The sequence below is a fragment of the Papio anubis genome, chromosome 13 (genome assembly GCF_008728515.1).
Source record: "Papio anubis isolate 15944 chromosome 13, Panubis1.0, whole genome shotgun sequence".
Taxonomy (NCBI): Eukaryota; Metazoa; Chordata; class Mammalia; order Primates; family Cercopithecidae; genus Papio; species Papio anubis.
Window position 1 is genome coordinate 54464322 of NC_044988.1, and position 22046 is coordinate 54486367.

Below are 22046 nucleotides of genomic sequence, written 5' to 3' on the forward strand. Positions count from 1 at the left end.
TCAAATCATCCCTGTTTGCAGATGACATAATCTTAAATCTAGAAAAACCTAAAGACTCCACCAAAAAAACTCTTAGATCTGATAAGAAAATTCAGTAAAGTTTTATGATAAAAAAATCAACATACATAAACCAGTAGCATTTCTATACACCAATAATGAACTAGATGAGAAATAAATCACAAAGGCAATCTTATTTACAGATATAAAAATAAAATAAAATACATAGGAATAAATTGACTCAAGGTGGTAAAGGACCTCTACAGTGAAAACTATAAAATACTGATAAAAAAAATTGAAGAGGACACAAACAAATGGAAAGACATCCCATGCTCATGGATTGAAAAAAATAATAATAATATTGTTAAAATAACCATAATTCCCAAAGTAATTTATAGAATTCAATGCAACTCCTATGAAAATAAAAATGTCATTTTTCACAGAAATAGAAAAATATTCTAAAACCCATATTAACCCTAAATGGACCCAAGTAGTCAAAGAAACCCTAAGCAAAAATAACAAAGCTAGAGGCATCACACTGTACCTGACCTCAGAATATATGGCAAGGCTATATAGTAAGCAAAAGAGCGTGGCATTGGTATAAAAAAGACACATAGATCAATGGAACAGAATAAAGAACCCAGAAATTAATTCACATATTTACAGCTAACTGATTTTCAACAAAGGCACCAGGCACAAAAGGATACCCTCTTCAATTATTGGTGCTGGGAAAACTGGATACCCATACACAGAAGAATAAAATTGGACCTCTATCTCTTACCACATACAAAAATCAACTCAAGATGGATTAAAGACAAGAAACTATAAAACTACTAGAAGAAAGCATAGGAGAAACACTTCAGGACATTGGTTTGTTAAGGGTTTTATGCATAGACAACTAAAACAAAAACAGTCTATTCTGGGGGACTATATTCAACTAAAAATCTTCTGTACTGCAAAGGAAAAAAAATCAGTGAAGGAAAAATCCTATTGAAGGAGAGAAAATATTTGCAAACTATTTATCTGACAAGGCACTAATATCCAGAATATACAGACTCAAACGACTCAACAATAAAAAATAATAATCTTATTAAAAAGTATCAGTGAACATGAATAGATATTTTTCAAAAGAAGACATCAAAAGTGCAAACGGGAACATGAAAAAATATTCAATGTCACTAATCATATGGGAAATGAACATCAAAACCACAAAGAGGAATCATCTTACCTCAGTTATAATGGTCATTATTCAAAGTCAAAAAATAAAAGATGCTGGCAAGAATATGAAGGAAAAGGAACCCTTTATACACTGTTGGTGGGAATGTAAATTAATATAGCTTCGCTGGAGAGCAGTATGAAGATCCCCTCCACCCTTGACACACATTAAAATAACTAAAAACAGAACTACTACAAAATCTATCAACTCACAATTGTGTATTTATCCAAAGGAAAAGAAATCAGTATATCAGGCCGGGCACGGTGGCTCACGCCTATAATCCCAGCACTTTGGGAGGCCGAGGTGGGTGGATCATGAGGTCAGGAGATCGAGACCATCCTGGCTAACATGGTGAAACCCCATCTCTACTCAAAATACAAAAAAATTAACCTGGCATGGTGGCAGGCACCTGTAGTCCCAGCTACTCAGGAGGCTGAGGCAGAAGAATGTCGTGAGCCCGGGAGGTAGAGCTTGCAGTGAACCGAGATCATGCCACTGCACTCCAGCCTGGCCTACAAAGTGAGGCTCCATCTCAAAAAAAATAAAAAGAAGTCAGTATATCAAAGGGATACCTGTACTGCCATGTTTATTGCAGCACTATCCACAATAGTTAAGATATGGAATCAACCTCAATGTTTATCAGTGAGCTAACAGATAAAGAAGAAGTGGTATATGCACAATGGCATGCTATTTGACTACCAAAAAAAAAAAAAAAAAAGAATGAAATCATGTCATTTGCAGCAATGGATGAAACTGGAGGTCATTATGTTAAATAAAATAAGCCAAGTGTAGACAGACAATATGATATGTTCTCTCTCATATGTGAAGTCTAAAAAAGTTGATCTCATGGTGAGATACTAAAATGATAGTTACCAGAGCTTGAAAGAATGTTTGGAGGGGGCAATAATAAAAGGCTGGTTAATGAGTACCAATATAGAATTAGCTAGAAAGAATAAGATTAAGTATTGGATACCAAGTAGGGTGACTATAATTAACAATATATTGTACATTTCAAAATAGCTAGAAGAGAAAATCTGCAATGTTCCTGACACAAATAAATTATAAATATTCAAGGTGATGGGTATCCTAAATACTCTGAATTGATCATTACAGATATGCATGAATCAAAATATCACATGTACCCCATAAATATCATAAGTACATACAAATATTATATTTCAATTTGAAAAAAACCTGAAAGTAATAAAAGGGAAAGCTTTAATTCCAATTTATTATAATGTTTACATCCTACCCCAAGCATTACCCCATCACAGCTACTATTTATTGAATCTCTAATATGGAGCAAGAACTAGATTAAGTGCTTTTTGTTTGTTTAATGTTAATAGCAATGATACAAAGAATCTGCATTTTATAGGATAGGTTAGGTAATGTCCCATGTCATACAACTGGTTTGTCAAGGAACTAGAATGTGAACCTGTGTTTTGCAATCTCCAAAACCCATGGCTTTTCACCATACCATGTGAAAGAAAAAAGAGAGAAAGGAAAGGGACAAATATTTATCAAGCATTTTTTAATGTGGTCAACATGTACTTGTGGATATCATAGTTACTCCACTTCTTTTAGGTAATACTGCTTCAATTATATATTGTATATATTGGTTTTTATATATAATGTATTAGTTTGTTCTCACACTGCTGTAATAAATACCTGAGACTGGGGAATTTACAAAGCAAAAAGGTTTAATTTACTCACATTTCTGCATGGCTGGGGTGGGGGGCCTCAGGAAACTTACAATTATGGCAGAAGGTGAAACAAACGTGTCTTCTTTCACATGGCGGCAGAAAGAAGAATAAGAACAGAACTAAGGAGGGAAGCTCCTTATAAAACCATCGGATCTTATGAGAACTTACTATCACAAGAATAGCATGGGGGAAATTGTCCCTGTGATTTAGTTACCTCCCACTGCGTCCCTCTAACCACACGTAGGGATTATGGGAACTACAATTCAAGATGAGATTTGGGTGGTGACACAGCCAAACCATATCATATATGGAAGTGGTATACATCACCTTGTAAACATTGGAATATGTTGTACTCTCTGAGTTTTATCTATCTAATGCAGCCCTTCAACTTGACATTTGAAAGCCAACTGAATCTAGCTCTTCTTCTTCCTGGCTCCTACCCATAGACATTTCCTGAAGTTGCCTTTTCCTCACCTCATATTCTAGCTATATCTCACTTTGCACATTACAACCTCTCTTCAATTGTCAAAGTTTAAACATCTTACTTTAAATAATAATAACATGTTTTTTTCTTGGGGAAAGTCAGTCTCTTACATAGAAGCTGGTCTGTCTAAATCAATGTACAATAAAACATATAGCATGTCTTTTAGGCCCATATAAAGAGGGATTTGACTGCCACAATAATTCTAGTCCACTTTGATAGACATTATAGTCTGGGTCACTGAATAATTATTTCATCTCCTTTCTCTCTCATCTCCCCATGCTATGGAAGCTGTAATATCAAAAAACAAACAAGTAACAAAAAAGACTTATTTTTCCAGGTTTATTGTAGCAAAAAATAGTCAGTTGACACATTTCTAGTCTCTGAGATTAAAGCAAAAATCTTTTGACTTCTTCTTTTTAACTTTTCTTCTTCCTATTTGAACTTAGTGTGATACCTGGAGTTGAAATAGCCATTTTGAGACCATTAGGTAGTGAAAATGAGGGACAGGACAAGATTATTACAAAGACACTTTTTTTTGACATTGCTGAGTTTCTAAAGACTGTGAGCAACCACATACTTCCAGATTTCCTGTATGTAACAAAATCCACTTGGATTTTCTTATCTTGATGCAGAACACACTATTAGTTTCAGACTAAAGAAAGGTCATTAGCATTAAAACAACCCTAGAGCTGAAAAGGTATATTTTCTTAGTATGCATCTAATGTGCTCAAGAGATCTGATTTATCGTATGATTAGAGTCAACTGAAAAGCAGTTTGTTCTTTGCAATAGAGATATGTCATTGTTTTCTCCAAGTAGTCAGGTGAGATGCCTCCTTCCAATGTTGCTACCTTTCTTGTTCTGAATCTCCCTCAACCAAATCCCCTCTATACATCTTTTAACCTTCCAGCTATTCTTAATCAACAGAAGAATACATTCTGGGTAGGAAATAAGAGCATTCTATCTCCTAAACAGATAGAATCCCTTATTAGAGATAAATCTACATTTTGATTTATAGTTCAGAGTATTAGCCAGGGTAACATCACCAGCTTTATATGACAATGAAAAAAATCTCAGCACCTAAAAAAACAAAGGTTAATTTCTTGCTGATTTCAGAGCTGATGGGCAGAAGCTTTTTGGGGGTGTGGGTATTTTTCTTTAAACTGTAACTAAGGGATCCAGTCTCCAGTTGCCTTGTGGCTCTGCCAGATCCAGGGTCTCCCTCAAGTCATTCTCTGAATCTCCTCCATCTGTCTGTCTGATAGGTTGAGATAGAAAATGGAAAGTTGCATGGGGAGTTTTATGAACCAGTCCTAGGGATAGTATACCCCCAATTATATTGGTCAGAAACCAACCACATGGGACCAACCTAATTACTAAGGAATCTGGGTCTTCCTGTGTGTCTGAGAAGAGAAGGAAGTTTAAGCATGTATCTAACCTCTGCTACAATCTGTGTCATATGAATTAAACAAAAGTGAGTCTGTTCCTGGAGGTTCATTTGTGTGTGTGTGTGTGTGTGAATGAATCAATAAAGTCTAGTTTAAACTACATAGGGATGAACATAAAACTTGTCTTATGAAGATTCAATTGAGAAATCCTGCCTTAAGCCATTCAGTAATAGACCAAAATAAAGATATTGCAAACATTAGAAACTGAAGCCCAGGTGTTTTGCTGTGAAAATTCATGCTCCCATATTATTGATATAATTTTAAATATTACTGTTTTTTTAAAACAAAATCATATTAAATTTTTGTCATTCTGTTTTCAAGAAAATAAAGAAAAGGTCATCAAATTATCCCTTTACAACCTGTTGTGAATTAAATATGACACAAGAAAAATAATGGATGATTTTACCTTGATAGTGGATAAAAATGACGTATCTTTTAGCAACCATATCAACTAACTCACATATATATGCACCAAAAAAATTACAGATTGCCTAATAACAATAGCAACTACCATAAATGCAGCACTTTTTTATGTGCTGAGTACTATGCTATGTTCTTTACTTACTTTATCATGAATCTCCTGTCAACTTTGTAAAGTGTTTATCTTTATCCTTCTTTTACATAAGAGGAAGCTAAAAGTCCAAAAGGAAAAGAAATATTATAAATGGTCTGTCAATAGCTTAATGATCAAATATATAAGGTCACATGGATAATAAGTAGATTTAAACTTGTATCAAAGTGACAATTACACATATTTTAAGATATTGACAACATGTAATGAAAATGAGTTTAAAAAAATAATCTGCAAGTAATAATCCTCAGTAAGCCAATGAAATAACTGGACATTTTCTGATTTCAAGTTTTATTTACTATCATAAACCAGGCAAAAGAAAATATTAATTAAAATAGTTGATACTTATTGAGCTCTTATGTACCACAGACTATGTTAAATAATGTATGTGCACTTTGAAAATGTATCAGTCAGCTATTACCACAAAAATGTTGTATAATAAACTACCCAAATTCACTGACTTAAAACAATAGGCATTTAACTAAGACTTGTGGGTTGACAACAACTCAGCAGAGATAGGCTGTATTTTATATTCGGGCCTCAAGGATGAAGATTGGGTTTAGGTCTGTTCTATAACACTTTCATTCTACATGAACCAAAAGTTACCTGGGGCATGTCTTTCTTAAAGTGAATAACAGGAATGCAAGAGAATGAGTGAAAAAGCAGAAGGTCACCTAAGGCTTTAGCTCATAATGAACACATTATGACTACTACCAACATTCTCTGTCCAAACTCGCCATCAGTGGGTGGCAGCATAAAGTCATAAGGCAAATGGCACAGGAAGAGCATTGGAATATTGCAAAAATAATTCAGTCAACTACATGAAGTATTTGCTCATAATAACCCTTTTAGGACAATACGTAGAAAAGACGAGAAACTTTTCTTAGTCACGTAGTACATAGTTCAGAAGTACAAGAGTCATATTTTAAACTCATATCTGTTTAACTACAACCTAAGCTCTACACTGCTACAAAATCAAACTGACAGAATTCTTTTCTTTTTTTTCCTCTTATCTTTCTTTTTTTTTTTTTTTTTTTTTAGACAGTCTGACCCTGTCACCCAGGTTGAAGTGCAGTGGCACAATATCTGTTCACCGCAAGCTCTGCCACCATCCCAAGTACCTGGGACTACAAGTGTGCATCACCACACCCATCTAATTTTTGTATTTTGGGTAGAGATGGGGTCTCCCAAGCTGGTCTTTGAACTCCTGGGCTCAAGCAATCTACCTGCCTCGACCTTTCAAAGTTCTGGGATTACAGGTGTGAACCACCATGCCCTGCCTGATAGCGTTTTTGAGTCAAGGTTACATACCAGTTCATGCTCAGTTTCAGGCTCCTGGCCACAGGAATATTGTCATGCTATATCTTTTTTGATACCTATTTAATAATTAGTCCAAGAGCTGATTTATTGACCAATCAGGTGTTTCAAAAAGCACAAGAACTCGTTTAAATATCTGGTTTAATGTTACTAATACTCTAAAATCATTCATTTCAATTCAACTGGGCATTTTGTGTATCCATAAGTAGCGAGTAGTTTATGGAACTGTATTTGGCAAAGTATTTTGTGTCAGGCATCCGATATCTTATTTACCTTTATAAAATTTTATAAATAATTCTATAAATTTTATAGAAATTTCATGAATTATAAACATTTAGAACTTTCTTAATTTTTTGAGAAATGGGTGGCATATAATCCCAATGAGTTCCTCATATCTATTTTGAGAAGATATGTTTTCAGATAATAATATTTGGATAAGAATTACTATTAAGAGAAAGTTACAAAAGTTACGCTGATTCACATGTAGGTTGAATTGTTCCCTGTAGAAGATAAAGCTGTCTTAACTTCTCTGAGATGAGATTTTACTTAAATAAAAATAAATGTAGATGCAAATGATTGTATCATAATTCAATTAATAAAAATTTTGTAGATATTTTTGTTTCTTAGATTGGAGAAGCCTTCAAAGGCCTTTAGTAGACAGCACGTGAAGCAATAGAATCACATCCAGAAATTAGGAACATCACATATCACCTTCATCAGGACTTTGAACTCTCTTCAAAGGAAAGAGGTTCTTACTGGGTTTTTACTTTTTTTTAAGTAGTTCTATTTGGTATATTTTTGTTCAAGTTTAAATATTCTACCCTAGAATTATACCAGATCTGTAAGGAATATTTTGGAGTTTTTATGAGATAATTATTACTTAGGTTAACAAAATATTACTACATTGACTATAATAATAATTAGTAGTAGTAGTATAATTATGATTGTACCCTAGAAATGCTATGCTTTCAAATAATTGAGACTTAAATTAGAGAGAAAATAAAGTCTCTCTAAGACATAACAATATAGTAGGACCTTATCTAGTATGATTTAGAAGAGAAAAGAGTAGCAGAACCTGACTGGAATAGAAACAAGAGGATTTATGGATATGCAAACCAGGTCATCAGAGAGAGTAGTAGTGATGAAAATTCAAGATACCCAGGAGAGAGCCAAACTGGGAAGACAGAGGTCAAATCTGAAACAAAACAAAGTAGATGTCACAGGGTCTTCTAGACCTGGGATCTGAGAAATTCCATTTTGTTCATATTTTGGAGAGCAGGGGATAAGTGGTGAAAGCAGAATCTACGTTTACATATTAGGATGTAGGAATGAAATTTTCAAATAATGTGTCATTTCACAAGAATTGTCCCTACATATACGACGCCTTGGCTAGAGGGTAGCAATTTTAGGTATGCTGATTTCCAACGTGAATGTGAATGAATCTTTTTATGAATAAATAAGCAATTTACTGAAATAAATGGCCATGAAATATCAATAATTTAGGACCTAAGGTAAAGCAAAAATATAGAGATTTACTGAAGGGAAAGTTTGTATTTTTTCTTATTATAACATTTGTGTCATTTATAACACAAATGCTAGTCTTAAAAATGTTTCACTAAAAAAATTATTGACACTCCAAAGTCTATGTGTAGTTACATACATACATGCACAAACACATATGTATACATAATTGATTGTGATTATATGTGTGTGAATACACGCATAAATATACATGTGGGACCTCTGGGAAGTGATGAGATGATGAGGGCAGAGCCATCAGAAATGGGATTAGTGCTCTAATAAAAGAGGCCCAATGGAGCTCAGATGCACCTTCCACCAAGTGAGGACAGCATGAGAAAGCACCATCTATGATAAAATGCTGCCCTCATCAGACATCAAATCTACTGACATTGAATCTTGGACTTTCCAGCTTCCAGAACAGAAAGAAATAAATTTCCATTGTTTATAAGCTACCTAGTAGATTTTTTTTTAATCAGCCCAAATATACTAGGACAGGACATTTATTTATTTATTTCTATTAAATTTCTTTTTTTCTCTTTTGTGTGTGTTGGGGTGAGTATGGGTGTATGTGGTTTTAGCAGGAGAGATAAAAACAAAATGACTTTATTCCATTATCTATACTAGAAATGCATAATAGATTTTTTAAATAATAAAGTACCCCTTAATAAATAAAATGAATGTTTATTTATTTAAAAATATTCATTATATTTTTATTTTATTTATTTATTTATCATTTAGGTAATTATGTATTAATTACCTAAAATTACAATTCCAAGTAGACATAGACCATTATCATCTCAAAGATTAAATTGCCTTGCATTTCACTCTCCAATTTAAATGCGTAAGTCATATGTGTAATTTCAAATTTGCTACTAGCCACACCAAAGTAAAAAAAAAAGTTAAATTTTATATTTTAATTCATTATATCTAAAACATTATAAAAACAATGTGTAATCAATATTTCAGTTATTAATAAAATATCTTACATTTTCTTTTCATATTCATCTTCAAAATCCAGTGTATATTTCCTACTTACAACACATTTCAATTTGGACTAGCCACATTTCAAGTGCTCAATATTCACATGCTGCTTGTGGCTACCATATCAAACCATGCAGGTCTAGTATTTAATACAGTAGACACTCCAAAATTACAGCTACATTACCTTCATCATCATTATTGACATGTATAAATATTTACCATGCAATTGAAATCTTTAATCCATGCTGTGGAGTCAGACACAGAGAGTCTTAGATTAGAATACTAAAGATGTTAGGTCATGATTCCTCTGAGCATTTCCTTTACATCTACAAATAACAGCAATCCAGGGAAGTTTCAAGAGTTCTGTGCAATCTTATACATAAAATTGTCTACCATATTTTCTAAAGATATTAAATGTAGAGTAAGACAGAATTTCAGTTTTGTCAACCTTGAGATTTTTGTGCCACTGAAAGACTTACAGCAGTCACAGATTTTGTTTATTGGCAAAACTTAACATTCAACATATTCAAATTACCTCTTCACTTCCTATCTTCTCTTCTGCCTTTGTTTTCTCAGCCAACATTGTTCCTGGATTCCCCTCCTTTCACCATCTATGCTATTCATAGAGGCAAGAGGCAGAGAAATTCTAGGCAGACAGGGTGGGTCTCTGGAAAAACTCCACCTTCAAGCTGAAAAGCCTGAAATCCACAGTCCAAAGTGTCAACTTTCATCCCTGTTTGCCTGTTCTCTCCCAATTGGTTCTTTCTGAATAATGTATTTTTACTAACTGAATGTTGCCTTTTCCAAAACTACCTATGGCCCTCCCTGTTTTCCATCCTGTGCCTACAAAGACCCCAGACTCAGCTGGTAGAGACAAGAAGTGGCTGGATGTCAGGGAGAGGCAAGATTTCAGAAGAGAGAGGAAGAGAGGCAGTTTGACTTCAGAGGAGAGTGACCTGCCTTTTCATCCCCTTTTCAGCTCCCCTATCCACTGAGAGACACTTTCATCACCAGTAAAATTCTAGGCATTCACCATCCTTCAATTCATCCATGTGACCTCATTCCTCCTGGGCACCAGACAAGAATTCAGGATGCACCAAGTACAAGTACCCAAAAAGGCTGTCACACTGGCCCTTTGCCCTTGCTGGTGGAAGGCAGCCACCCCACATAATGAAGCAAAGGGCCCATAGAACTGATAACACACTGCCGTCTGTGGACAGTGGAGCCAAGAGATCATTGTAACATGTCCTCTGGGCCCTTGGGGTTGCAGGCGCCCCCACCTGGATGCTGCTGTGGTACCTGCACGAAGTTTGCTCTAGCCAGTGCCAAAGCGGCTGGCAGGTTCCTGCACTGGCTCACCTACATGCTTCCTCCTGCAAGGGCTGGAGCACAGTAAACTCGAGTGAACAGAATTTGCTCCTGCTGGCACTGAAATGGCCAACTTGGTCTTGCACTTGTTTGCTCTCGTTCCTGCATTGCATCCCATGAAGGGTTGAGTCTGGCAGGCTGAGTAAACTGGACACCCCTGTTTCAAGTCCCATGAAGAGGTCAAGTAAATACCCTGCGTCACTATGAATGAGAGGGTCAGGAGGAAAGCAGAAGCAGAGTATACAAGACGGCAAATATGTCCATAGGGGTGTGATAATGGGCCATTTTAATTTTGGAGGCAATCTGCCTTTGTAGACCATTTAGGCGCTTGTGGAAGGGAGGCTCCTACCCTTCTGCAGAGACTGGGAGACAGGGCCCCTATCTTTCTTGATGACTACATTTAAAAGGGATGATTCTCAGGTTCCTGAGAAAGACATTCCTAAGTTGTAGAATATTTACATTTCCAAGGAGTAGAGAAAATATTTACAACTGAAAGTTGTCTAAAGTAAATGCACTGAGAAAAGAGAGTTCAGAGGCTTATAGCTAGGAAGAAGCCTAGCTTTAAGTTTAATCAGGTTGAGGGAAGTGTTAAGGTTGTCTTGGTCAGCCCTCACAGGATGGGATATGTGGAGGTACTTTATAAGACAGAGATGGTCCCTGACAGTGGGGTAGGAAAGTCAGGGTGAGATGCATTGTTGGAGGAGGGAGTACTGGTTCTTGAATGGGAGATAAGGTACAGATATGACAGACAGGAAGAGGGAGTGTACGTGCAGTAGACTAGGTATTAAATGGGATAAAATGTAGATTACCTAAAAATGTTAGCAGAACCATCAAACTCCAATGACTAAAGCCAGGGAGACAAATACATGAGTTTAGCTAGCCAGTTGTAAAACACCAAGGAGTGTTGGGGGATATAGTAAATTTGAGAGTATTTGCCCAGGCTTAGTTTGAAAGTGGAGTCTGAGGCCCCATCCAGACCTACTGAATCAGAAGCAGCATTTTAGCAAGATCTTAAAGGGATACACAAGCACATTAAGGTTTGAAGAAGCATAGCTTAAATCCTGCCTCCCCAAATAATAACCTTTCTCTTACCATTTGCTTGCATGGGTTTTGATCATTTACAATACCTCGCCCACACAGCAGCACTTAGAGGGGAAGGATGTTTTTGGTTTCTAAATATTTGCTCTGACAACAGATTTTCTGAGTGAATGAAAGTGCTGCCCTATAGGTGACCTATGTAAAATTATTCTTGCAGGTTGGCCCTCATGTCGCTCAGGATTAATCACATGTATTTACTTATGAAGGTGAGAATTTCAAATACAGTCCTGAATCACATTCTGAAATGCATTGTGGTATACAAAGGGAAAGGACAAACACATAACTATTACATATTTTTAAAAACAAAGGGAAGAAAGAGCAACAGAAAACATATTAATGCGATTTTACAGCCGAGATTTTTAAAACAAGCATGACGGAATGTGAAGTTATAGTTCTCATAGGAATCATAACTGGACTGTAAGGCAAATATATATTAAGGCATAAATATTAGAATCTATATAATAATAGAAAATACTACAACCAGATGTGCCAAGAGACTAAATTATAATTGGCATGGGAACCATAGATTTGGAACTTCTTACTGCTTAGAATTTAAATTGCTCTGAAACACTGAAGTCCTATGAAGCCATCCAGGTACCATAGGATGGATGAAGAAGTAATAGCAGCAACAAACAGTTAATGATATTTTATGTAAATCATCTAGATAATTTAATTAAATTATAAATAACCAGTTACAAACTTAAATAAGGCACTCATAAGTTTCATATAATGCATACAAAGCCCACCACTGTAACTATACATGGAATTATAGGTAGTCTAAGTACAAATGGCATATCAACTTAATAGTTTTGATACATTAACTTAGAATGTATTATAATGTAGATGAGGAAACTCACAGGCAATTGGCAGAGGAAGAAGTCTTTGATAACATAAGGCTGGAGGTTTGCCAACTATGCTGTGGATGTGTGTGTGGGTGTGTTGACCAACATGGCCTTAACACTCCCTTGAACTTAACTAAATTTTAGACAGGTTTCTTGCTAACTATATGCCCCTGATTTCTTTTTTCTCAGAGCATTTACTTTAGAAAACTTGCAAGTGTAAATTATTTCTTTGCCCCTTGGAGATACAGATCTCTAATCAATGTTTCCCTCAAGGACCTAGGAGCCACCCCTTTAAAATGTAATCACAAGAAACACAGTGATCTTATCTCCCAGTCCCTGTAGGAGGGTAGGAGTCTAATTTTATAAGCAACCTGTTGGCAAATAGAGATGGTCTAATCATACTGACCAATCTTCTCCCTGATGTCCTCCAGTATTTTGCCACTAGCTTGTCCCAGGGCTTAAAATGTCTCTAGCCTTTTGTTTCAGCAGAGTTGAGTTCAATCTCTTTCCCCTACTGACACAGCCTTAACCCCTATTCAAATAATCTTAAAGCTTTTCTTGCCTGTTTTATTCTGTTCGGTACAATTTTTCTTTGAGAGAGAGTGAGTGTGTGTGTGTGCGTGTGTGCGTGTGTGTGTGTGTGTGTGTGTGTGTGTGTGTGTGTAGAGGGACTCCCAGGGGACCTGAGGATCAGGCCTGCTCCATGCACACTTTTATGAAAACAGTTGTCTTTAATCTGTTCTATGTGTTGAAGTATTTTCCTAAAATTGTATTTAAACAAATATCACCAGTTTTAAAAGCATTTAGAATATGCAACTGTTATGGATCCATACAAACTGAAACTTAGAAAAAAATTAGAAACACTTTAGGAATTATTTCATTTTTCTGATGAGATAAGGGAAAGCTCCAGAGCGTAAGAGATTACTGGAAAGCCCAAGACCCAACTGTGAGGAGCAGAGCCTTGGGAAGCTGCTCCAGTGCTCTTCAAATGTTGTATTTGTATCATCAAGGCATAAAATGTGAACTAGGCAACATAAGAGAAACATGAAGGCGTGGTTAACCTACTTAAAAGGACAATCTTCAAGTGCCTTAGGAACATTGATTTGCATGTAACCAATTCATATACAAATTAGAAATGATCTCTATTTAGGACCTTTGTTTGGGAACATTTATTAGCCATTAGTTGTGTTATTTTTACTGGAATGCTTATTTTCCTAATTTATGCATAATCATGTAAAGGATTATAAACTCAAATGTTGAAAAATACACAGCAAAGAAATAAACAGAAGCCAAGAGCACAGGGGCAAATAGTGACTTTAGTTTATTTGTATCAAATGAGTAATTCCTTAGTATTGGGGCAGATAATCACAAAGGTATCAATTTGGCTGAGATGCTTAGCTTTGCAGAGTCTCACTTCCTCATTTGTAAAATGGTCAGTAATAATCCCTAACTTTGTACTGCTTTTATGACAATAAAAGAAAAATATTTAAAGTACTAAGACAGTACTATTGAAGCCCCTAGTAGGGGCTCAACATGGTGGTGTTAGTATCTAACATCAAAAGAAGCTTCTTCCCCTTCACCTTCTGCTTCCCATTCTCCTTTTCGTTCTCATCCTCCTTCTTCCTCCTTTATATTGTATCCCTAAGACAATTTGCCTAAATGCTAACAACTATTTGACATTAGTTTCGACTATAGGCTGGGGAAACCTACAACCAAAGGGTACAATCTTTGGTTTCTAACTCAGTGTTAAGTTTAATTAAACCAAAAAATTCTAATTAATACAGATTTTTTTCAGGTATACTAATAGTACCAATTTGAGGCAAATGGTAATGATCAAATTAATTAGCTTGTGTCACTCCATCAATATAGGTATGGCCAGTACTTATTGATCCTTTTCAGTAATGTCTCTTTTTAAGACTCTGTTAAGGTATTTTATGGGAATGAATTTTAAAAAGGCAAAAAAATAAGTATTATTCAAGGAAGAATGTATTAAATAAAATAATGCTACTATTGAGTTCTCACGTAAAATATCATTCCTTTAATATTTCAGTGTCACCAGAAGTCAAGTCAAATTAATGCATGAGTGAAGAGAGAAAATGGTAAGGTTAGGGAAAAATTTTTGCCAAACTTTGTTCTGGCAGTTCTTATTAAAATAAAAAAATGGCCTAAATTACCTTTCTATGTATTCTATTTACACATTTGTTTTCCTTTGGATTGGGAGGGAAACTGAAAATTAAATTAGAGAGAAGTGCTGTCATGCTGATGGAGACAATACCAAAGATTTATCTACTTAGACAAATGAAATCAGAGTCTGTAGATCTGAAATGTTTTGATGCCTCTGCAGAAATACAAAAAGTTGTAAACAAATGCTATTTTACTGCAGTCAAATTTGGTACAGTTTTCTAGAGGCTCCTAATTGTCAAAAGTTAGCTTTATCAAATCAGTTCCACGGATTTCAAGAGACTGAAAAATAATGTAACTATACAAAGTATAGGTTGCCCAGCTAAGACTGACTTTTACATGACAACGAATAATTTTTAGTATAAGTATATCCTGAATATTCTTTCTATATATGTGCATGTGTATTTTACATATATTCTTTCTATTATCTATGTATCAACTAACTATTATCTATCTATTCTATCAACAAAATAACCAATAACAGCTTCTGAATATTATTTTTCCTTAATATATTGTTTGACCTAATGGGCCAAAGTGATTTTCATTTTGAGTATTTATATTTTCAAATAGTTCATTCAATAATAGTCATTTTAAGGCTACATCTACAGAAAAAAAAAAGATATTAAATGTTTATAAAAAAGAAAACATTGCATGCCAATGTTTTGTAATATTTGCTCAATGAGTGACAGTTTAAATTTTTTGGTATTTTAAATTCACATAAAAAATGGTATCTCCTGAATTACCTGAATTTTTAGCTGTTCAGATTGATATGAATTTAGCTTAGCTTAGAAACCCCCATTCTGTAGGTCATTCAAATATGAAAAAATGCCTTCTATCCACTGAAATAATTTTGATGCCTATTGACATATAAAATATACAGATGCGGTTTTATGTTAACTTTTGAAACCCAAACTAAAGAGTTGTAAATTACATAAAATAATTCAGCTTTACATTTTGGTCATTCAGATACATTTTAAGAAATTTTGAAAGTAAGAACATGTAATGATCTAGTAAAGTAAAAAGTAAATTCTGAAATCTCTCTGTTTACAACTATCAATAAGAATTTTTTATAGTTCATTTATATTTTTAATGAAAATACAAATTGATTTGCTCAATCATAAACAACGTTTTTATCTTTTATTAACTTTTTTAGATAAATATGCATTTTCTATGCCAGCAACAACAAACATTCTATATATCAACTTAAAAGTAGTTAACATTTAAACTAAGTTTGTGAACTAGAATATGAAAATAATGAACCAAAAAGGATATATAAGATATTCTTCATTTGTTCCTGGCACTCCAATTCACTTAGGAAATTTTTCTCTCTGCTGATCTGCTGGTAGCAAACTCTTTCAGTACAGATTTATGTAAAATACATAAATTTGTTTCAACTTCATTTCTAAAGTGTATTTTAACTGAATATAAAGTTTATGCTCAGGGTTTCTTTCAACTCGTTGATGCTCCAGCCTCACTGGTATTCACTGTTTCTTTTGGGAAGTCAGCTGCTAATTTAAGACTTTGTTATTTAAATGTCACATGCTTTTTTTTTTTACTGGTTGCTTGCCAGATATTTGATATTCCACAGTTTTATAATGATACCATGGATATAAATTATTTATTTTATACACCCCGGGGCTTACTGGGTAGATGTTTTTCATCAATTCTGAAAAATTCTGATTCCTAATAGATTTCAATATTTCATCTTCCCCATTCTTTCCTTTTTCTCTTTTTGAGATTCCAACTAATCATTTTGGATCTGCCCCCTTTTTTCTCTATGCTCCTGTATTCTCTACATTTTTCATCTCTCCCTGCTTTATTTGAGCTATTTTTTTCTGGCATATTGTTGATTAATTTCTCCTCAGCTATTAAACCCAGCTATTGAAATCTACATGTTATTTTTTGTATTTTTTTAGTTTTTGAGTTTCTAATTTATTTAATTTCTAATTTGCTAGGGCATTTAATATGTCAGTCCTTGCCATAAGTTCCACGCTTATGGCAAGCATGTTATTTATCTCCCTAAATTAAGTGAATATAGCTATCTTGCAGCCTGGGTCTGATAATTCCAGTATCTAGAGTTGTTGTGGATCTCTTTGTATTGTCTATTACTTCTGCTGGTTCTTAATCATAGAAACTTGTCTACTCAAATTCCGCTCATCTTTATTTTATTCTAGATACTGTGTTTGAGAAATTATTTGCAGAAATAATTTGCAAAGAAAGATGATGTTATCATCCTCCAGAAAGGATCTTCTACTGTTTCCAAGGCATCTAGGTCACAAAAATTTCTAAATCATCTTGATCCAAATTCAAGGATTGAAATCTTCCTGACCACTCAAAAGCTATGAAGCAGGTATGAAGTTTGTTCAAGGCCTAGTTTACGTCTTGTTCCTACTACAGTCCAACTGAAACCATGACGTAATTTAACATGCCCCTACATTTAACACCCTCTACTCTGTCCTGGGGTTCCTTAATTGCAAAATGCAAGCCTATTAGCTGATTTCTTTCTTTTTTTTTTTTTTTCATCTATGAATACCACTGGAACAAAAACAATTCCTCACAAATGCTAGGTTTTCTGGATGACTATCATTTTCTGGATCTTAATCTTGCAATTATTACTACCTTTTAAAAAATTATTATTGCTTATGTTATTATTTTATTTATTGAGATGGAGTCTCACTCTGTCGCCCAGGCTGGAGTGCAATGGCACTATCTCAGTTCACTGAAACCTTCGCCTCCCAGGTTCAAGCAATTATCCTGCCTCAGCCTCCTGAGTAGCTGGGATTATAGGTGTGCATCACCACACCCAGCTAATTTTTGTACGTTTAGTAGAGATAGGGTTTCACCATGCTGGTCAGGCTAGTCTCGAACTCCTGACCTCAGGTGATCCACCAGCCGTGGCCTCCCAAAGTGCTGTGATTACAGGTGTGACCCACTGTGCCCTGCCTATTTTTATATTTCATTAGTAGATTCTAGCTTTTCAAAATTTACTTCTGTAGGAATTTATGTCCAAATTATTATTTGTCATTATCAGAGGGGAAACCCTTGAGTATTGAAAGTTAACTTTAAAAATATATTTTCTCTATAGAAGAAAAAAATGTATCTCACATTACTTGGAAAGGATGTTTAAGAAGAGATAAATGCATAAAGCTATAATAGTTTTTTTTTTACCTTTGATTACATAATAGAAAAATAAAAGAGTTAATAGGATATATGAAGAATAACTGAAAGTATTTATTCTAAGTAACATGACAACAACCAGAGAAGGGAAGAGTCCCCAATAAAGGGAATTCAGTTACTTTGTGGATTTATCAAATTGTTTCTTAAAACAAGTATAGTGTTCTCATGCAATTTATCTATTTTCAGTAACTTATAAAGTATGGGGCAAATAATAAAATAAATAGCTCAAAATAGGCAAGGCCACAGTATGCCATAAGCCACAGTATGCCATAATTTGGGGGATAATTTTACTTATATCCAAAATAACATAAAACAAAACGAAAGGGGAGACAAACTAAAGAGTTGACTCTAAACCCCACCCAGTAAAAGAAAATGCCTTGCATAAAAAGTAACCAGAAAACAGAAAGAAAACAGAAAGAAAAAAAGAAAGGCTGGAAAAAAATCTATCTTTCCAAATATCTCAATAGGGAATAAATGGCAATTAAAATGGTTAGAAAATTTTTTTTTTTGTGGAAAAAAAAAGTGGTTAGCTGGAAATTAGAAGCTGAGGTTGTGTCCAAGCTTGGCTATTGGTTTAATGAACATACCTTACCTGTAATTCCATGTCTTCATAGTATCATTTGTAAAATAAGCAATTTATCCAACATACTTTTCTTTTTTTTTTTTTTTAGATGGAGTCTCGCTGTGTCACCAGGCTGGAGGGCAGTAGTGCAATCTTGGCTCACTACAACTTATGCCTCCCTGGTTCAAGAGATTCCTCTGCCTCTGCCTCTGCCTCAGCCTCCCGAGTAGCTGGGGCTGCAGGTGCTCACCACCATGCCTGGCTAAGTTTTTGTATTTTTAGTAGAGATGGGTTTTCATCACGTTGGCCAGGATGGTCTCAATCATCTGACCTCGTGATCTGCCTGCCTCAGCCTCCCAAAGTGCTAGGATTACAGGCATGAGCCACCGCACCTGGCCTAGGCGAACATACGTTCAAAAACTCATTTCAATCCTAAGATTTCATGATAATTCAGAGTTGCACTTTCTTTTAGATTTTTCATAATTCCTTGAATGAAAATTACAAAAACACACACACATACACATATGAACAAAGAGAATAAAAATGAATGCTTTGAATGCAACAAAAATTACCTCTGAGAAAGTAAAAAAAAAAAAAAAAGGCAGAAATAACATAAACCTGTAAGATGAAAACCATAATTCTATAACAGGTCAAAATCAATCCACAGTCTTAAACTAATGAAAACTATTGTTAGCACATGCTTACAAAAATATTCATTATAGTTCTAATTTAATTTCTGTTCTCTAAGCAGCTATAACAGAATCAGTGAATATTTCCATAATATCTTTTATGTGCATGTCAGTGAGATAACAGTTTCATACTCAAAGATTTCTAATTGATTAGACCATAAAATAAGCCTTTTGTTCAAAGAAGAACAAAAAATAAAAAATAAGAAAGATGTCAATTTAACTTTTAGATATATACTTCATACAGATATCTTGAGGCTGTTAAAATACTAAATGAAAAAAATAGGCTAGGCAATAAAATTGTGAAATTATCCAAGAAGCCTTTGCCACAACAACTAAACAAGGACATAGGCATATCTTTACAGAGCTGTTTGAAAATGGAAGATTGGCTTATTCTATTTCAAAGATGTTTGCATATGAGTTACTTTGCAAATAGAAATATCTGGAGGATGATTCAATAAAGCCACTAAAGCAAGTAACTTCTAGTTTTGTTAGTAAGTTTTGAAAATATTACTGGCTTGTATCATGCCATTATATACTACATTCTGTCCTTCTTCTGATTTTAAGATTGGATTTGAATGTCCCTGTGTCTGTGTTCTCATTGTTCAATTCCCATTTATGAGTGAGAACATAAGGTGTTTGGTTTTATGTTCCTGTGTCATTTGCTGAGGATGATGGCTTCCAGCTTCATCCATGTCCCTGCAAAGGACATGATCGCCTTCCTTTTTATAGCTGCATAGTATTCCATCATGTATATATACCACATTTTCTTTATACAGTCTATCATTTCTGGTTCTAAATCCCTGATGAACTGCCACACTGTCTTCTACAATGGTTGAACTTATTGACATTCCCACCAACATTGTAAAAGTGTTCCTATTTCTCCACAGCCTTGCCAGCAGTTATTATTTCTTGACTTTTTAATAATCACCATTCTGACTGGCATGGGATGGTATCTCATTGTGGTTTTTAATTTGCATTTCTCTAATGATTAGTGATGTTGAGGCTTTTTCATGTTTGTTGGCCATGTAAATGTCTTCTTTTGAGAAGTATCTGTTCATATCCTTTGCCCACTTTTTGATGGGGTTGTTTTTTTCTTGTAAATTTGTTTAAGTTCCTTATAAATTCTTGATATTAGACCTTTGTCAGATGGGTAGATTCCAAAGTTTTCTTCCATTCTCTAGGTTGCCTGTTCACTCTGATAGCTTCTTTTGCTGTGCAGAAGCTCTTTAGTTTATTTAGATCCAATTTGTCAATTTTGGAGACCACTATTCTAAGTGAAGTAACTCAGGAATGGAAAAACCAAACATTGTTCTTACTTATAAGTGGGAGCTATGAAGATTCAAAGGCATAAGAACAATACAATGGATATTGGGGGCTTAGGGAAGGGAGGTGGTGGAAGGAGGTGGAAGGGAGGTGAGGGATAAAATACTACACACTGGGTAACAGTGTACACTGCTCAGGTGATTAATACACCAAAATCTCAGAAATCACCACTAAAGAACGATTCATATAACCACATACCACCTGTTCTCCAAAAATCTATTGAAATTTAAAAAAATTGAAAAAGTAGAAAATATATTTCAACATTTTGGTTTACATGGTACCAAATAACAATTCTAAGCAATCAATTTTCTTAGCTTGGTGATAGTTATACTAAATTTACTAAAACAACTTGTAAATGGAATATCTTATGATCACAATAATATCTTGCCTGTAGGTTAGCCAATTCTAACAATGTTACCAAGGGTCATTAAACCAAACATATTTTTCAGCACAGTCTGTACTGGCACAACATCTTGTATACCTTACCAGTAGCGTATTCTTGCTGCATGTGCACAGATGAAAATAGCAATGTCAGACACAACAACTGTCACATCTGATGGGGCATCATTTGTGATAAAGACAGCTATGGATGCTAAATTGAGGTTTCCTATACACCCTCACTCCCACCACTTTTCAGAAAGTCACCCATTGATAGGCTTTATATTTTTGTTTTGTATTTGTATTTGGATGCCGAGGAGACAAGTAATGCACAAGCTCCATGGCATGGAAGGGAGGAAGGAAACTTACCTGTCAAATGTGGAACTTTCAGTTACCTCAAAGGAGATGGCACACTGCTATTACTGACAAGGCCCTTTAAAAACCTGGGAGATGACTGGATCTCTTTAGGAGATCATTGTTATGTTGCATTTAAAAGTTGTTTCTTCAAGTATCTAGAATATCTTTTGAATTCTACTCTGACATTCTCCCAATTCAATGGCATCACACTGCCCTCCCATTCTTCTTCCATTCTGATACTCCAGGGGTCAGAAAACTTTTTCTGTAAAGGGCTAACGAGTAAATATTTTAGGCTTTGTGAGCTATAGGTCTCTGTTACAACTACGAAACTCTGTCATATTAAAAGCAGGCACAGACAATATGTGAATGGACATGATTCAGTTCCAGTAAAACTTTATTTATGACATTGATTTTAAATTTCATATAATTTTTACATTTCACAAAATATTATTCTTGTCATGATTTATTCCATATTTCCAAGTATAAAAAATATTTAGGCTGGGCACAGTGGCTCACGCCTGTAATCCCAGTACTTTGGGAGGCCGAGGCGGGCAGATCACGAGGTCAGGAGATCTAGACCATCCTGGCTAACACAGTGAAACCCCGTCTCTACTAAAAATACAAAAAATTAGCCGGGCGTGGTGGCGGGCGCCTGTAGTCCCAGCTACTCAAGAGGCTGAGGCAGAAGAATGGAGTGAACCTGGGAGGAGGAGCTTGCAGTGAGCTGAGATCGCCCCACTGCACTCCAGACTGGGCGACAGAGCGAGACTCCGTCTCAAAAAAAAAAAAAAAAAAAACTTAACTCGCACACCATTAAAGGAACATAATGGTCAGG

At 35.0% G+C, this 22046-nt stretch overlaps 1 long non-coding RNA gene across 1 annotated transcript in view; it reads right to left on the reverse strand.

The window, feature by feature from the left end:
• LOC110741404 overlaps nucleotides 1-21784 on the reverse strand; it is a 92832-nt gene extending 71048 nt beyond the window's left edge. Inside the window, exons 1-2 of the long non-coding RNA XR_002517548.2 lie at nucleotides 21224-21784; nucleotides 5412-5478 (exon numbers count right to left, since the gene is read on the reverse strand). This is a non-coding gene — a long non-coding RNA (uncharacterized LOC110741404). The remainder of the gene's footprint in view (nucleotides 1-5411; nucleotides 5479-21223) is intronic.
• Nucleotides 21785-22046: the final 262 nt, after the last annotated feature.